At 29.2% G+C, this 20,616-nt stretch overlaps 1 long non-coding RNA gene across 1 annotated transcript in view; it reads right to left on the bottom strand.

Annotated features, from left to right (window-relative positions):
- Positions 1-7,422, bottom strand: part of LOC142328937 (uncharacterized) — a 389,552-nt gene extending 382,130 nt beyond the window's left edge. The window contains exon 1 of the long non-coding RNA XR_012757385.1: positions 6,975-7,422. This is a non-coding gene — a long non-coding RNA (uncharacterized LOC142328937). The remainder of the gene's footprint in view (positions 1-6,974) is intronic.
- Positions 7,423-20,616: the final 13,194 nt, after the last annotated feature.

The raw sequence follows: 20,616 nt of genomic DNA, 5'->3' as shown, positions 1-20,616 counted from the left end.
TAAAATCCACGTTTTCACTATGCGCTTATTCACTGGACTTGGCTCCCAGCGATTACTTCATCCTATCGAATTTGAAGAAATGGCTCGTTGGTGCTCTTCACTTCAAATGACGATGAGGTTAAAGCTGAGAGAACCGTTTATTTTTCAGTATCAGACAAATCGCATTATACTGAGGGTATTAAAATTTTTGAAAGTCGTTGGTGTAATTGTTTCAAATTGCAAGGTGACAGCGTAATAAAATGAAAAGAAAGTCTGAAAAACTTCTATTTCTTTATCATATGCCTACATGTTCGAGTATTTAATACCTCATATAAATTTTATAAAATACTTTACGTGAAAAACAATGTTACAAAACTATATAATTAAATATATCTTCCTTCTGAGTTTATTCAATTTATAAAAAAAAATAATTTTATAATTTATAACTACTCTACTCCCAATCACTTTCAACTTACTTTCCCGAAATCAAAGCTGTAAGGAAATTATGTCAAAAATGAGGTATCGGGTTTTCTACAAACATTTACATTAATCTCCAATTAGTTCATCTGGGCCAAAAATACATACATAGGTATGTATGTGCGTACATATGTGTCGCCCTGCTTATGGGCTTACATATCAAGAATGATGGGGCCAATTTTCTTCAAATTTGACTCAAATATTTCTGATGATTTCAAATATTTTGGCACAAATATTAAGGTGGGAGGTTGTTTAAAAAAAAAAAAAAAACAACCCCACCTCTTACAATTGAAATATATGTTTTTTCTGTATCTTCCCCTTTTTTAAACATTTTACAGCGATTTTTTTTATTTTTTCATATGTAGTGCTATCATGTCTACAATTCTTTTTAAATTACAGGCACCGATGCTAAAATGGAGATAATTTTTGAAAATTTTCGTTTTCTTACTTTCGCCATTACTTAAGTGGGTGTTAGGTATAGAGAAAACTTTACTTAAGAAAATTTGTTAAGTTTAAGCTATATATGAATATTTTGATAAAGATTATTCTAAAAATAAATTTTTAATTTTATATTTAATATTATTAGTATCTTGTTAAAAAACTTAAAAAATTTGGTTACCAAAAAAGTTTTCTAATCGTGTTAGTACATTTCTCTTCCTATTTTATAAAAAGATAAAATTATTTTAATAAAATAATAGTCATACCCTTAATGTTTGAATTGCAAAAACGTTCCGGCAAAGCCGAAAATATCTTGCAATGAAAAGGTTGTTCTTATAAACAATATCTATATTGTTATGACTTGACCGGTGTGGCTGGAAAAAGTCATGCAATAATTTGGCAGCTTTCTTTTTTAAATTACTAATCATAGGTAGTCTGAATTCGACTATCTATAGATATAAATACATATGAAAAAACAACAGTTAAAGCTAATAACTGGTTTTAGAAGCTATCATACGAGTATAATCATATTAGCGTTCACCTTTATTACGTTATATATTAAATTGTACATTTTCGTTTAAAATGCAAAGCTATAAAAAAATAAATAAATAAATAAACAAAATTATTATTAAAAAAACAGAATATTTTGAAATAAAAATAATATATTGTTTGTGAAATTTTACGCCATTTTTTTTTCTTTTGGAAGTAATATATTAATTCAATGATGAAGAGGGGGGTATGTATGAATTGTGCTTTGAAGCGGATGGTGTAATGTTTCACAGCCTACTTCCCCTACAATCACGTAAGGCAGTAAACCGATAAAGCATATAGTTTTATGCTGTAATAAAACAGCTCTTATATAAGAAAGGAGGGTAACAACAGACAAAAAGTTTGTCAATGAAGAGAGTAAGTATAAATTTTATTTGTCTGTTTTTAAGGTCACCATGAGGAAGAAGAAGTAACGTTATAAAACTGAAGCCAGACGACGTGAACGGAACGAGCTCGGTAAAATGCAATGCAAGAGTGCAACAGAAACGGTTGTAGAAGAAGCACCAAGCTATAAACCGAGTCTTGATGGATTGGAAAATATTGGAGTTAACGACTATGTTTAGAGTTAAAGCCGAGACGTGGCCTTTCCAAATTAAATTTCGCATTACCACCATTTTTCATTCGATAACAACAACTTTCAAATACTCATTTTATAATAATACTTGAAACAAAAATATATTCAAATTCTTAAATAATAACTGATACATTAAACTGTTGAAAAATAAGAAATAATAATAATAACTATTGTTTTTAAAGTTTATTTATTTATTTTACCGAAGACTAAAAATATTTTATTAAATAGTTTTCTTGCAAAAATATCGCTCTCGTTATACTTTTTTCGATATGAAATTATTTAATTTTTTAACACTACTAAAATTCTAGTACCGCAAATCTAAGTAGACGTAAATAGAAACCCAAAATTATCATTAAATACGCATATTCATATATTCTTGAGAATTACGTTCCGTAAATTTAACAAATGTTTAAAACAACTTCCCGATTCGAAAAAAAATTATAAATGAAAAATACAAAATACTACTTTAATGAATTCATAATTCTGGTTAAAGAAATTTACATTAGATTAAGTATTTTGAGGTTTATAAAGCCTAGCTTTACTCAGTACGTACCTCAGGGTTAAGTTGTCTTTTTGTGCGAGTATCTTTGGACAGTTTTACAAGCAGTTAAGAGATGCTACCCTATCGAATGATTGTTGCTTTACCAGCAACAATAATGTGCCACGACGCATTGGATAGTAATCCCATGACACTCATCCAAGGAAGACGAAATAAAGAATAAGAAAACGGTCGATTAACCGACAGAGAACCTGCATCAGATAGTAGAAATTTATCCTCTTGCCAGATCCTATGAAAGATCATAATTAAAGTTCTTTTTTTTATTTAGTTGATCTCGGTGTGCGCTCCATTCAGCGCCGTGCAGATGTCCAAAAAATGTTCGTTTTCTTCCCGCGTTCTTTCCAGATGAGGTGTAATAGACAATTAAGCTGTAATTTTACTCTCCCGGATGGTCAAGATCATGAATAATTTCTGAGTCGATCATATTTTACACGTATCTCTATATAAAATAAAAAGACATATCAAAAACTCAAAGTGTGGGGTTCGTGATATCTCTGTTGCAATTTTCTCATCCATTTGACCTGTTTGGAAAGTGAATATTTCAATAATATTACTAAATACAGTATTCAATAATCACTAAAATAAGCTGAGAAAAATCTATCTTCCAGGAAAAAGTTAGGTATTTATTACCTCAATATCGTAAAAAATAAAGCGATTAATTACTAAGGGCAAATAAGCAACAAACACTTTCAATTGTAAAGTTACATTCAAACAAATTCTATTATAATAAAAAATATTATTTTTGAATACATTAAAATAAATTTTTTCACTAGTTCTGACCAAAAAAGATATTTGCAAAATAAACAAAAACTGATAATGTTCAATGAAAAAAAATCTTTTTAGCAGTTTTCTAGAGGAAAAAAGTTAAATTCCAGCTAATTTTTAGCATGCTTATAGCAACAACGAAAAGTTAACGGTAAGGTTTTTTACTTCCTTGTACGAAGTAAAGGAAGTATTGTGATTGCGAAAAATTTCGGTTTTCAGATTTCAACGGAAATATCCATTTTGACCATCTCTGAATCCATTTTTGACTAGTTTCGGCGTGACAATGTACGTAATTATGTATCTCGCATAACTTAAAAATGATTACCCGTAGGATGTTGACATTTTGTATTTAGGACTATTGTAACATCTATTTGTGCACCTTCCCTTTTGATTGTAATCGACTGGACCAACAGTGTCCAAAAAAGCCCAAAATCAATAATATTTGAATTTTCGACTTTTCTTAATCGCAGTAATAAGCCCGGCATTGACAGCATTTCAACGATATATCATAAGTGGTACTTATTTTCATTGGTTTCACAGTTATAGCCAAATAAATTTTTAATTAACGAAATATTTGGATATTACAAGGGGAAGGCACATCGGTTCGACTCCGACTTCACCTCTCTTTTTTTAACCTTTGTTTTTTAATTTAAATATATTGATTTATTAATAATTATTAACCTCTGACTGTAAAAAAAAATCGATAAATAATAATAAAAAATCAAGATAAAATAAAAGAAGGTAATTCTGAACAATTATTCCCCCAACCACAATTTTTCCCATATTGCAATATGTTATATTAAAGGTAAACATAAAGATGAAACAAGAGAAAAGATTTGCCGGAACGTTCGTAGATAACGAGAATGAGTAGTTGAAGAAAACGAAAAGGGAACTGAAAACCGAACCGTCTATGTTCGGTTTTGAGATAACCAGATAAATATATAGATTATATATACATATATAAAAATATAAACATAATCAAACCAAACTTAACCTACGTTCGCTAGTGAAGGTTAGCAAGCGATGTCAGCGTAAGTTAAGTTTGGTTAGATTATATTTATATTGGTTAACGTTCCGGAAAATTTTTTCGCGTGTTTCATCTTCACGTTGACCTCTAATATAACATATTGCAATGTGGGAAAAATTGAGGTTGGGGGAATAATTGCTCATAATTACCAAAAAGAAAAATATCAGACGTTATTAATGAAATAAAATTATATGTAATTTTCATTTTAAAAAAATGTATTTATGTAGTTTAATAGGCGTACAAGGAACTCGGGTGGTGTCCACATTATTTTTTTTGTTTAAAAAAAATAATTTAAATCTAAACTTCTATAAAAATAAACTAAGCCAAATTTTATCTTTCTTTTTTTTAATTTCTTATCTCAAAACGTTTTCAGAATCACTTTTAGTCATAAACTTTAGAAAAGCTTCTTTAAAAAATATATAAATAAATACGAAACTTTTTAGAAACGTCTTAATACAAAATTTGAATGGATTTATCGTCACAAAAATGAAAATCTATATTATCAATACCAACCGTCATGGACACGAACAAAATAAAAGAAAGAAAAGATAATGATAAACTAAAATATATCAAAATAGTAATTATTACTTATTTTTGTGCAACAGTGTGCCTAAAGATACTTTCGTTTTATTACTCAAAGAATTAGAATTGAAAAAAAAAAATAAATCATAGGGTATTTTTTTAAAATCAAGTTAAAAATATTTTACTCCAGCAAAAGTTAGTTACTTTCATAAATAAAATCATATTAATATAATAGAAAACTAAATATTATGTATGCATAACTCTTATTTTATTTGGTAGCGAATATGCATTGAAGGGGAAAAGGCTACTGTTATGCGGCGCAATAGATCACTTAATATCTCATGATATACAATCAGCACATACATTCAGCAAACCAAGATTATGTAGCAGATGTAAACAGATGTAGTACTAATGAAAATTAATCACTCGGTTACACGTCAGTGAAATGACGACAGACATGAAAGACAATAAACGTTTTTTACCAAACAAAACAAGTCATTGTTTTGATGTACTGTGTGCTCTACCAGAATGAAATATAGAACGCACATTTTTAGGTAAGATATGAATTGAATCAAATGCGTCAAACTGGGTAACGATAAATGCAATAGGATAAAGGTAACCGTATAAAAACTGCTGCTCATACTAGTACACCACATCCGTAAATATAGATAAACTGTGCACTAATCTGGACCCCATTTATATAATAAAGTAATCAAAACAAAATAAGCTTCCTCTCACTGGATAAGATAAATCTAACTACTACAACTTTCGATGGATGCAATGCGATTCAAATTAGAGACTACGACCAATAATTTTTTTAACATAATATATAAATATATTTTTTATAATCTTTTGAGTTTATAAAACTACTTAACAAATTACAATTATTATGCAGTAGTCAGCACAGTTTTTGAATGAAAACAGTTAACGGATTTGACGTGATTCTGAAATTCAGCAAAACAAATTACGCCATTTTTGTTTACTTATAATTCACTAGGAAGAGTTCCCATCTATTTATACCTCTATCGATGAATTTGTAGCTTAGTAAGACGCTTACTAAAATTCAAAATAGCGTCATTAACTTAATATAATTTATCTAAAAAAAAACTTTAAGTAAACTACCAAAAAGTTTTTTTTTTTAATGCCACTCGATTTCATACCGCATGAAATCCACATAAATATAAACATACAATTAATGAAACAGAGCTCTATAACACTTGAATACACTTTACTGTTAATAATAAAGCACTTGTGGTACCACAATTAGAAATATTGGAAATATTGCAATTTTTTATCTAAAAATGATCGATCCTAGACCTATTTTACATGCTGATTACGAATGTGTGTATATATATATATATATATATATATATATATTTTTTTTTTTTTTTGATATCGGATGATATTATTTAACAAATAACCCAAAGGTTTGCTGCTTATAATTGCATATAAATTAACCAAACTTAACCTACGCTCGCTTCGCTCGCTAATTTAGACTAACTAACAGTAATGCTTTGATTATTTAAATTAATAATAGCTGCAATAATTACTGAATTTATTATTTAAATACTCAAAATATTACTGTGTTAATTAGTCAGGGCTAGCGAACGAAGCGAGCGTACGTTAAATTATATTTATAAAATAAATAAATATAAATGGTAATATAATGGATGATATTAACAATAACCCAAAAGTTTGTAATCTATTGGTCGACGGGCTAATACCATGTTATTGTTTAACGTCTATTATAACCTTAAAATTAAATCACAGTTTTTTTAATTATTTCAGATTGTGGTATAACCTAAAGTGCACAAGTACCAGTAATAATATATAAATATATGTGTCTGTAGTTATAAGATACGTATCATTGAGTAAAAAAAAAAAAAAACAATTTTAGATTGGGAAAAAATATTCAAAACAGAGACTAAAAACATGAAAAATAAGCACATTATTGACAAGTATTAAAACATCAAAGTAGTTTATAAATGATTCATAAGTATTTCAGTGCTATTATAAAATGAATAGAATTAAGTTTTCCCACAGAATAATAAAATTAATTAAAATGAGAAAATATTTTCACTTACCGTATAAATAAAAATAATGTTATATTCCATGTAAAAGTTCATTAAGTTAATAATAGAATTTAATGTCGAACATGGCAAACGATTGAATAATATAATTGTTTAATACACACTCTAAACAAAACACTTCAATTCGCTAAATAACGATAATCTCGGAATTAGTTAATTAAACCATTAACCTGTATTTATCCATATGAAAACAAAACATTACAGTCAGTGCCTTGCTGTAATAAAAGCAGACGATCTCTATTATAAGCATAAAACCACACCATAGACCCAGCAACACGAGTAATTAAACAATATGAAAACAGTCGATTGAACTCGATTAAATTATTTGTTATAAAAATATATACCTCGCTTTAAACAACACATAATTAACAAAGTAAACTACTCACAACGAATTCAAAGCAAGATGTAATTATACAATACGCAGTACAACGCATCAGACCCATGCTCGACACAGCCAGATACAAGCATAACTACTACTGTCGGCCATATTGCGCCTGCGTTTGCGCTAGTCGTCAGTACAAGCATTCGGCAAGCGGTACTATTTGGGCAGTCGTCAGCTATATTACATTAAGACAAGCCTTCGTCAAATTCAAACAGGACTGACTCTTATTTTTACCGGCCACAATTTAATTAAATTAAACGTGAATGATTGGATATACGGCAGTTGTAGAAGTTTACTGCCTAACAAAATAGGAATTAAAAATAATTAAATGTATTGTTAGAATTAATAAATAATTAAACAATACAATGTATTTATTAAATTAATAAAATATCTTAAAATAAATATTATGTATAAAAATACGTTACATAAATCGGATTGAGTTGATTTTTTATCAATGTAATAATATTTAATATCACGAGTTATTCATTAAATATTAAATCACTGGAACACATTCCGCTGGAAAGTCGTTTGAGGCAAAACGTTCACGTAAAACAAAGATAATTGTTTATTTTTTTAGTTACGGCAAACGAAAAATCTATTTATAAATATAATTTATAAATCCGTTTACCAACAAATATTTGTATAAATTTATATCCTAGCGCATTCGGAAAATTATTTCCACCTCCAGGGATGTATGTTAATTAATTATATACATAATAATAATAATAATTCACATATTAAATGAGTTGGGTAAATAAAAGAATATTTGTATAAATATTACAATTGATCTTCACTTATTAAAATCAAGTCATACGTAATGCGTCTTGTCAGTGTGGTAGTCACAATTGTTATGTACCTCACGTTATCAAATCGGTCAAATAATTGTCATAACAATTAAATGTGACTAGTTATGGAATTAGTTATGCGACTAATTATTTCACTAGTTGGGAAGTCAACATCCAAGTGTTTGTTCCTTCTTATTTTAATCAACTTATTCATTTAAGATCTATAAATGGCTTTTCTAGATTGAAGACTGAACTGAAACATCACTTTCTGGCATTAGCCTAAACTTTCACTAAAATCTTTGTTCCATTTGTCAGAATATAGTTTTGATTTGTGTGAGAAATTAGTTTATATTCGTGTTCATTTTTGACATTAAAATTGAAATAATTTTATTTGTAAAGACATTATTTTTACAACATAAGACACTAAAACTATTTAATATAACCTTCTCTATGAATCATGAGACCTTGCCGTTGGTGAGGGGGCTTGAGTGCTCAGGGATACAGAGTAGCTGGACCGCAGGTGCAACCATATCGGAGAGGTATCTGTTGAGAACCAGACTAAGGAATGATTCCTGAAAGAGGGCAGCAGCTCTTTCAGTAGTTGTTAGGGGCGTGAGTCACAATGACTTAAACGGCCATATCAACATCACTCAGTCCTCTGAGTACTGCGCAGTTGAAAGCAATGGAAAACTACAGCTGTTTTTTTTTTCCAAGAAAATGTGGCTCTCTGCATTTTCAAAAGCAATAATGGAGGCGCCTTCCTTCGTAAAATATTCCGGAGGTAAAATAGCCCCCCGTTCGGATCTCCGGGTGGGGACTATTAAGGAAGGGGTCACCAGAAAAGTAAAAAATAAGATTCTACGAGCCGGAGCGTGGAATGTTAGAAGCTTAAAAAAGGTTGGTAGGCTAGAGAATTTAGGGTAAACGAGAGAAAGGGTTAGATAGGGTAAACGTGGATAAAATATGTAAAACAAATTGTTAGGAATGTAGGATGTAGAGGGTATACTGAAATGAAACGACTAGCACTAGATAGCGAATCTTGGAGAGCTGCATCAAACCAGTCAAATGACTGAAGACAAAAAAAAAAAATTTAATATAAAATACTGTATTATAATTAATATTATAAATTAAATGGAAATAGTTTTCTATGTAATTCCTCAAAAAAGCTTATTGTGTGTGTGTGTGTGTGTGTGGTGTGTGTGTGTGTGTGTGTGTGTGTGTGTGTGTGTCGGCTTGACAGGCCTGACGCAGCTGCAAATGTAGTCTAGAACAGACTCCAGAGTGGTCGACCACTCCTGAGACGTCTGGTTAATTGAAACCCAACCACCATAGGACACCGGTATTCACAGTCTAGAATTCAAATCCGTATAAAATAATAGTAAAATACAAATAAAATTATCTTTAATAAAATGAAAAACTTTAAAAAACTTCATTTTTTTATACTAAAGCAAACTTAACGAATTGTATTATTAAAATTACATCTTGTTCAATTTTTTTTTTTAAGGTTACGAAGTCGTACAATAATTAATATTAATAACTGGTAATAGTAGAACTAATATTAATTATTTGAATGAACACAAAATCATTAACCGAATTTTGGGCATCTGAACTTTCTAAGAAAAATTGTATGACTGTCTATATTGAACATGGCACAGTCCTTTGAATGAACAATCAAAGAGGTTATAATTTAAACAGTTTAAAGTTCTTGGATTAAGATTTTTAATTAGTTAATTAAACTAGGACTTTAATTAGTTTATAATCAATAATGTATTTCTGTAGAGTTTTATTTTGTTTTGTTTTAATTAAAAGTAATATATCTTAAATTTTTATTTCTCTATAAAATGAAAATAATTACATGCATTTTCTCACGATTAAAATTTAAAAAAAACTGATTTATTCAATCAAAAATTAAGAAAATTAAAATTACATTAAAAAAACAAAGTTTCAAAAAGAAACCTACTCAATTTTTTTAACTTTAACGACTTTTTTTCCGGAAACTACTGAGAAACAGTTCTGGGAAATAACTTTTTTTTAAATTTCTGGTTAAAACCAGATTTACACCATTAATTTTGTCCATAAATTTAGTATAGCATTATTTAATCTCCAATAAAAATTAAAAAAAAATATTTATTGTTAGATGTCATTAAAAATAAAGAGCTTTTGAACACATATGAATCGTTTTCATTAAATTAAACCTCCTAAGAAAAGGTAAACGTTTGCGATGATCTGTTTAAAACACATTGCCCATTAAAAAAAAAAAAACATAGAGAAATAGTAAAACAATAATGCTTTATAGAAGCCCATTACACTATAATACCTTTAAACATCACTTTGAAGAAAGAGGAGACAAAACCTTCGAATATCGGGAGTGACATAATATAGACAGCAATTCCTGTGGGAAAACTACTTGATATTTTCAACACAGTACAAGCATTATATATATGTATATACTTATACGTATATTGTTTACATATATATATCTTTAAAACGATCATAGGCAATCAATCATTCAATGCCTTTTACTTAAACTTCTACAAGTGAATGTTTTGAAATTAATTTCTGGTTTCATTATTTTTTTCTTTTTAATCACCAGTTCAAATTTATAAATAGTAAATGTTAATTTTTAATAATAAAACTCTTTTCTATTATCAAAAAAAAATATTTTCAATACGATTACAAGAGATGGTCAAAAATTTTTTATCAACGTCAAATATTAGCAAAAGAATTACTGAAATGGCCTTTTTTTCTGTTTTAGCTTCAGGTGGTCTTACGGTGGTAACTTCCGGAACCACCGTAAGGTATTACTTCAGAGGATGATATGTATTAATGTAAATGAAATTTAGTCTTGTACAGTATCAGGTCAATCTTTCCTGTGATGTGTGGTTAATTGAAACCCAGCCATCAAAGAAGACCGGTATTCACGATCTAATATTCAAATCCGTATAAAAGTAACCGCCTTTATTAAGAACTGAACCATAGAATTTCGACTTCGAAATCAACTGATCTGCGGTGACGAGTCCACCACTAGACCAACCCGTTGAGTTACCGAAATGGCCTGGAATTTAATGAGGGTAAAGATTTAAAGAGTGCATAATTTGGTAGATGTTTCAGTATTACATTATTCATTTATTTTCATAAAAGTTTCGTAGAAAGTGGGAATTGAGTATACCAAAATGGTTTTAATTGAGCACATAGAATTTTTTTTGTTGTTATTTATTAAGTTATAACTAAAACTGATTTATTATTTTATAATAGCATTGTTTTATTAGCCAGACTATAGTTACATAAATAATTAGCGCTATATAGATGTGCAATCACCATAGAAATCTGTTTCATTATTTCTAGCGTTAAAACCCAAATTACAGCCTCTTATTAGCGCAATACATTGGTCGTTGTGTTTAATTAACGACATTGTTCAGGACGGATGTTGGGTATGTTTGATTCTGAATAATAAATCAACACTTATGTAACTAATATTCATCATTCTCATAAAGTGTTTTAAATACTACTATACTACTATATTAAATTCAACTTACAGAAATGAAATTTAATAACAATTTTTAAATTTTCGAATAGATGTATATTGTAGTTTGTTATATAAATATATTATCCGTTTTCAAAAATAATGAATAATATTGCACCCTATTCACAATAAATATTACTATTATTATTTAAACAGTAAAAGACTTAGTTTTATTGAAGTTACTCTTCTTTTGGCGCGTTAGGAGAATTTGATCAGAGTGTATTTTCAGCGAGTTGCGGAAGTTGCGCGCGGCGATTTAACACACATGAAGATTTGCGCAGGCCCAAGTGGATCAGTTTGAACGCACATGCATGTAGTGTCTAATTGAGTCTATCGTTCAATGCAATTAAATAATTAGATTAGCACGTACTGTAAACATAACAGATATTGAGTCGTAATAAATATATATTTATATATACGGATTTCTGAAGACGGATATTAAAAACATATTGTTGTTCATATTCATAAAACTTTATTTTTCTTTTTTTGTGAAAATTGTGTATCAAGATTTAAGGTTATAATTATTTATTATACCAAAGAAATCAGGGGCAGATAAATGTGAAGAATACAGAACAATTAGTTTAACTAGTCATGCATCAAAAATTTTAACTAGAATTCTATACAGAAGAATTGAGAGGAGAGTGGAGGAAGTGTTAGGAGAAGACCAATTTGGTTTCAGGAAAAGTATAGGGACATGGGAAACAATTTTAGGCCTCAGATTAATAGTAGAAGGAAGATTAAAGAAAAACAAACCAACGTACGTGGCGTTTATAGACCTAGAAAAGGCATTCGATAACGTAGACTGGAATAAAATGTTCAGCATTTTAAAAAAATTAGGGTTCAAATACAGAGATAGAAGAACAATTGCTAACACGTACAGGAACCAAACAGCAACAGTAGCAATTGAAGAACATAAGAAAGAAGCCATAATAAGAAAGGGAGTCCGACAAGGATGTTCTCTATCTCCGTTACTTTTTAATCTTTACATGGAACTAGCAGTTAATGATGTTAAAGAACAATTTAGATTCGGAGTAACAGTACAAGGTGAAAAGATAAAGATGCTACGATTTGCTGATGATATAGTAATTCTAGCCGAGAATAAAAAGGATTTAGAAGAAACAATGAACGGTATAGATGAAGTCCTACGCAAGAACTATCGCATGAAAATAAACAAGAACAAAACAAAAGTAATGAAATGTAGTAGAAATAACAAAGATGGATCACTGAATGTGAAAATAGGAGGAGAAAAGATTATGGAGGTAGAAGAATTTTGTTATTTGGGAAGTAGAATTACTAAAGATGGACGAAGCAGGAGCGATATAAAATGCCGAATAGCACAAGCTAAACGAGCCTTCAGTAAGAAATATAAGTTGTTTACATCAAAAATTAATTTAAATGTCAGGAAAAGATTTTTGAAAGTGTATGTTTGGAGTGTCGCTTTATATGGAAGTGAAACTTGGACAATCGGAGTATCTGAGAAGAAAAGGTTAGAAGCTTTTGAAATGTGGTGCTATAGGAGAATGTTAAAAATCAGATGGGTGGATAAAGTGACAAATGAGGAGGTATTGCGGCAAATAGATGAAGAAAGAAGCATTTGGAAAAATATAGTTAAAAGAAGAGACAGACTTATAGGCCACATACTAAGGCATCCTGGAATAGTCGCTTTAATTTTGGAAGGACAGGTAGAAGGGAAAACTTGTGTAGGCAGGCCACGTTTGGAATATGTAAAACAAATTGTTAGGGATGTAGGATGTAGAGGGTATACTGAAATGAAACGACTAGCACTAGATAGGGAATCTTGGAGAGCTGCATCAAACCAGTCAAATGACTGAAGACAAAAAAAAAAAAAAATTATTTATTATTTTTTATGAGTAAAATTACATTTTTTAATGGCACAGAAAAAAGCACACATCAGATAAATTCTTGATTTTGCATAAATAATTTTAAATTTACCAAAAACAAAACTTTTGATAAAATACACTATTATAGAATAAAACTATTTGTATCATATCTTTTATATCATAAGCCTATTCAATCGTCATCCGAAGAATTAATGGAACTAAACTAATCGAAATATATTCGACGAATTTTGTTTTATATGACAACGAATAATTCAATACCTTTTAAACTGTATAAAACAAATATAATTTAATTTAATTTGTTATTTATTCAAACTTTTATTCATGGTATTTAACGTCGTCTATCGATCGTTTGACTCGGTTCAAATTTGTTTGAATGAGTAAAAAAATTATTTTTTTACTTACGCTTAAGAAGTATACCTTCTTAAGTGCGTACATAAACACACACGTAAGAAGTTTTTTTTTTTTTTAATTTTTTCATTAGTTTTATTTTTATTTTTTTGTAAATTGATAAGAAATGTTAAAAAATGTATATTTTAATTTAAAAATAAAATATTTATTTTCTTTATTCTTGTGTATATTATATACTATAGTATAATGTAACGAATGTGTAGGCTTTATTTTAGTCTCTAATTCCATTCTCAGTTTCCCGACTGGTCTTGTCTTTCCTTACTGAATAATGCATTGAGAAGAAGGGAGCTGCTTTTTAACTCGTGCGAGGTTGAAGTACTAAAGGTTCCGTCCCCTCTCCTACCCTCCCCACAACGTTTCTGTTTGTCTCAGAAAACAACGTGTGGAATTGGTTTATAGCGAAGCACCACTCTTTACTACAAATCTGTTGACAACTTGACTGGTATATAGTGTACTCCAAACATTCTCTATTTCTGATTCAAACGGAGAATTCTAAAAAAATAAAAGATAAAGTAACTGCTATACCTTGAACATAAAACTAATGTTTAACATCAACACGGAGTCACATACACCGTACTGCTTTGAATTTAAAACATTCGAATTAAAAAAAGAACTTTTATAAAAATAATACAGGAGTGAAAGAAAAAGAAGAAAAAAATTATTATTAATCTTAATTAATTAAATTTCTTTTTACTGTAAATTTTTAATAAAACCAAAAACAAAATTTCAGAAAATCTTCATGATTCCTATTAAAATGGTTTGTTTATCTCATAAAGTGGTTTATGAAATTATCTTTTCGACATTGAGGGAATAGGAAGAATTTCGAGTCAAATCTATTTTTTAAATGGTAAGATAAGCATTTACACATGTACTGAGTTTAAAAATAAAGTGAGGTAATGTTCAAAATTTCCCGTATGTACGAGTCAATGCCAAGTTTCATAAAAAGCTATCTTTTTTTATTACGGGTAAGTTTTTATTTTGTGGTGAAAAAAATGAGAATATATGTAACGAAATAAAATAATAAGTAACGTACAAATTGAAAGAAATGAATATTAACTGTTTTTTTTTTGTTTTCTTTTTTTATATAAAAACCTGACAAAAAAGTTGTTAAACTTTCCTGGCATTGGTTATTTCATTTATACTTATATAGTGGAAAAATGATACGTGAAAAAATTCAAAACATCGGCATTTTTTTACGTGTCTCTGCTCTCCCACCCACAAAATCACCTCCCAAAGAATTTTTTTTTATTTGTCTATTAACTACGTTAAATGTAAAAACTAAAAACAATTCCGCTAAAAAATGTACACCAATAAAAAGTTATCAAAGAATTTTTTTTGAGGTGAGGGTGAATTATGATGAAATTTATTGTAACATTAAAAATAGACTAAAAAAAAGTTCTAAATAATTCAAAGTTAGTACATTTTTTTGGCCAATTTTATTACTACTATGCTTAGAAAGATATAAAAAACAATTCGGTTAAAAGATATGCAATAAATAAAGAGATAGATTTTTCGACCCTAATCGATCCACAATCAAAAGGGGATGTGCACAATTAGATGTTACAGCAGTCCTAAATCTAATATTTCAACATTCTACGCCTAATCGTTTTTGAGTTATGCGAGACACAGACGCATCTACGTACGTACAGACGTCACGCCGAAAATAATCAAAATGGATTTAGGGATGGTCAAATGGAAATTTCTGTTGAAATCTGAAAACCGAAATTTTTCATGATCACAATACTTCCTTTACTTCTTACAAGGATGTAAATATCAATACTTATAAATAACAGTTACTTTAATTGGCCCCAACTTATTTTTATTGGTAACTGGTCCCTGGTTTGTTGAATTCACTACTGTAACAATTCGATTTCGCAAATCTCGTGAAGAGTAGCATGCTTAATTGGTAAACCTACCGGGTTGGTTTAGTGGTTAACACGTCATCGCAAATCAGCTGATTTCAAAGTCAAGAGTTCTAATGTTCAAATCCTAGAAAAGGCAAGAATAACTTTTTTACGGATTTGAATACTAGATAGTGGATACCAGTGTTCTTTGGTGGTTGGGTTCAATTAACCACACATCTCAGGAATGGTCAACCTGAAACTGTACAACACAACACAAGCTTATTCTAGCTTCGTTATTCTGTGAATAACGAGAAGAATGTGTTCTCGTTATTTTGTTCGTAAATACTATATTCTCTGGAATTTAAAGCGAATCTTTTCTGAATAAATCTAAATTTAACGCTTTGTTGTCCATGTATTTTTATTAGTACAATTACATGAATGGTCATTATCTATGTTTTTTTCAATACTGTTGTTGCTCAATATTCAGATTCCTTAATCTGTTTTTTGCCTTTTGTAAACGAAATCATCTTGCATTCGGTTTTTTCTTTATTTTAATAGGTATCTCATAATGAATAGGCGAATTTTAAGAAGAGAAAAACTATTAAACGATTATTTTTAATCGTTTAATAAATTATACATTTTAATAAAAATATAAATTGAAATAAAAATTAAATATAAAATGATTCGGAACCTGACTATAATAGCCTAATAATAACAAATGCGACTGACAACATAGAATTGATTTTGTTTTTTCCAAAAATTATTGTTTAAAAATAACACTGATAAACAAAAAAAAAATGTTTTAATGTTTCTGTATAAGTGTGATGCCATTTCTTGAATTGCTTTTTTACGTCTATTACAGATCTGTAAAAACAATTTTTCTCCCAGCCTTAGTTTTAAATAAGTTACGCTTCAATAAAACTAAGGGAAAATATAGTTAAAAATCTGTAAAATTTATAATTCTGCATGGCTATACGTGTTAGAATGATTTCGCTGATGCTATTCATTTATAAAAGCCTCAAGCACATCCCGAATTTTTATTTATTACTATTATTATTTATTATTACTGTTTGACAAATATATTGTCAAACAAATATATTGTTATATTTGTTCATCAAATAGTAATCAAACAGTAATCGGCTAGCATGTTAGTATAATTTTCCTTTATAGTGGCTTTCCATCACCGAAATGTCTTGGTGGAAACGTTCACCGTGCTCGTCATTTACGTCTCCGAGGTTGTCCGGGAAAAAATCCAGATGCGAGTAGAGCAAATGTATTTTCAAAGACGTATTACATCCCCATATCTCTGTATGAAGTAAGAAGTTGATTAACAATATCGTGGTAACTGTCGGATTTTTGTTTGCCGAGAAAACCTTTGCAAACGTCTTTAAATGAAGTCTAGCTGCACTTTCTACATTATTTAGCATTGAGTTAAATACATCATCTTTGACCGACTCTCTTATTTGGGGACCAACAAATATTCCTTCTTTAATTTTTCCTTCACTTACATTCGGAAATTTCTGGCTGATGTACAAAAATCCGGGACTATCGTTCTTCATTGCTTTTACATCATTTTTCATTAGTCCTAGCTTGATATTGAGAGGAAGTAAAAATATTTCTTTGGGTTCAACTACTGGCTCATGAATAATATTTTCCCATTTGGAGTTAAGTTGTCTCGTTTCTTCCACTCATATTGTTTATCTGTAGCTGGTTGTTCCATTCGCAAAGAAAACACATGTACTTACTATTGCCTAACTGCATGCCTAACAAAGTAGTTTTTACTTTCAAATCACCACATATGTTTTAGCTATGTTTTTTATAATTTATTTTTTCAAGAACATCTTTCATCATATCGTATGTCTTTCAAATTAATACCATAACGATTGGTTTGAAGGATTTTTGTTACCGTTGTGCAGTAGAAGCTCTTTTAAATTTAATTGGACGAATCTATGTAAAGGCGCCAGTCCTCAGGTTTATGAACTTGTCCTAAGTGCAGTAAGCTCATCAATATTTGTGCAATAAACCAAATTATTTTCAGCAATAAACTACAGAGAAAGTTCTTTTTGTCAGCTTCGAAAGCCCGAAATTTTTGTATTTTTTTGAAGTAAATTCCAACCTTGCTTGATCCTTGATCAAGCAAGGTATGGCTCCTAACAGATGTTGATCCTAACAGTTCCGTTTGATTTTTTGATAAATTTAAATCCCTAACCAAGTCATTTGATTCACCTTGTGATATAAAATGTGGCTTATTGGAAGATAATTCAAAATTAAAATTATTGTTGTCTTCTTCAGTTCTGCCAGATTCTTCATTGCTACTTTCGAAACATACATTCACAGATGGCTCAGGAACTGGAATATTTTTTTTATTTATAGCTTACAAATTATGTTAACAAAGTCAAACAATAAAAAATGTTAAATAAGATGTTAACAAAAAATGAACGTTAATGATTTTTATTATTATTGAAACCAGTAAACTTTCGATAATCAACTGCAGTCAGAAATTTCAATTTATAATTTAATTTTAATGTTGGTTTAGAACTTAATTTGTTAAAATATTTACAAGAAGAGCGCGATATCTACTGTTTGCAGAACTGCTAATTCAGATCAAAACTTAAAAATATTCATATTGGGACGCCGATTTATCCAACTAACCAATTGCTAAAATCGCACTAAGGAATTTTAAAAATATTAAAGACTATTTAAAAAAAATAAAAAATACTATTCAAATAAAGCTTTGGTTTAACAGGAAATGCATTTTTATCGATTCGTTTATATTGGGTTTTTAACTGACGTTTTGAAATTCTTATAGCACTAAACAATGCAAAAGAAGTGTTTATGAAAAATATATTTTTTGCAAAGAAAACTGAAAAACATTTTCTTGAACTCCGTTCTTAAGATTAACTCAAAATCAAAATATAAAGAAAATTACGTGATGTAATCATCCGATTAATTGATTTAAACCGATTAGAAAAATGAAATAAGACAATACTATAAAGTTCTGTTAATAATACATAGATACCTAATAGAATTTTCCTATCATGATTATAAGCAAGGAAAAACTGATAGATTTAAAGAGAAAATCAAAATGAACGCGAGGAGACATCGACACGATTATTTCCTGTCTTTTAGTTATTGAATTACTAGAGAATTTCAGTCGGGTTTTATATATATACTACTACCGTACACAAACACACACACACACACACATACACACACACACACACACACACACACACACACACACACACACACACACACGCAGAGTGTACAGGACCACTAATCCAATGTAAGACTCCAGACTTGAATTAGTTTTGATAAAGGGCGAAAGGCGGCCCTAGAAAGCAGTCCTGCCCAGCCCTAGGGAGGAAGCTTTGGTATATTGTTCCACAATCCCTTCAACCCTGTGTTTACACACCGATGGAAAACTAATCCAATTTCATCCTAAACCCTTCTGTACTTCTACATTCTTGGTTTTTCCCACAATTCATCATCCAATAGCAATTAAAATTCGACCTTATTCGAATAATTCTTAACAAATATCTTAAAATATTCAATGACAAATCAATTTTTTTTCTTCTTATTTTAATATATTTAATTAAACGTTACTTAATAATACAATTTTCGCGGAATAAATAAAGAAATAATTAAATTATACGACAAAAAAGATCAATGCTTTTATATCAAAGTGAAAGGAAAACATCATCAATTTCCACTCCGGAAATTTTTACAAATCGTTGTATAATGTTTTATTCATTTATTTTCATTAATACTCAGTATATTCTTTAAAAAAAAATATATTTTTTATTTTTTTTACACGACAGTAAATAAAGTAAAAACAATACCGTCTTATATAAACAGATAACGTAATTACATTTGCATGTAAACAAAGAAACACGGATATTCCAGTACATATAGATTTGACAGACAAGATTGATATTAAAAAGACCTTGATAAAAAGAGTGATGTTGAACAACCCTAACATTTGAAACAAATTAAAATTTAACCCATCCAGTGATAAACTTGAAAAAATATTATTTATTTTGCTCTAACTTAACTTTTAATTAAAATAAAAATGAAAATGTTTATCATAACATCTTAAAGTATCATAAAATCTTATTAAAACACGAGTTAAATATTTGATCATATATTGGCATATTTGTTTAAAAATTAATTGCAAAAAAAATATTTTTAAATTTACCCTTTATTTTTATGATATATGTATGTATGTATGTATTCTGAGAGGATCTGATGGTCGGGATTGGATAGTGATTACGAAAGAGAAAAGAAAAATAATAAAGCACATCAATACTATTTAAAGTGTGAAGTTTATAATTATACCAGAATTGCAAGAAGTGTTTGTACACCAACTAAACTAAGAAATAAAAAGTACAGGAATTCATACAGATAATTAACGAACGGTACAACATAGCACGATAAGTCTTATCGAGCAAAAAATTTTACATAAAAATGTAATTTTAGCCTTTTTAATTATATTCTTCCGAAAATCCAGCAACAGCCGCGAACAATAAGTAAGAATTAGATTAAATCTTAGATTATTTAAATCTCGTCAAGAGCTTAACCCGATGATTTATTGATAAATAAAAACTTACACAGCGCAACCGAAGCCAACACACCCACCACACGAAGAAAACCACTAGACTGAGAGCTCCATCGTCATTACCCACTCTGAACAGAATTGTAATAGTAATTATTATTACTATTAATTGTAATATTTATTACTATTACAATTGTGTTACGTTGATGATGTAATTTCGCTGATATGTTGTTCATAACACTGTTCACTGGTTTTTTGACATATTCTAGCCCGGTAA

This window comes from Lycorma delicatula, chromosome 8 (genome assembly GCF_047948215.1).
Source record: "Lycorma delicatula isolate Av1 chromosome 8, ASM4794821v1, whole genome shotgun sequence".
In the NCBI taxonomy this organism is placed as follows: domain Eukaryota; kingdom Metazoa; phylum Arthropoda; class Insecta; order Hemiptera; family Fulgoridae; genus Lycorma; species Lycorma delicatula.
The sequence above is the reverse complement of the archived record's forward strand: the minus strand, read 5'-3'. Positions and strand labels throughout refer to the sequence as shown.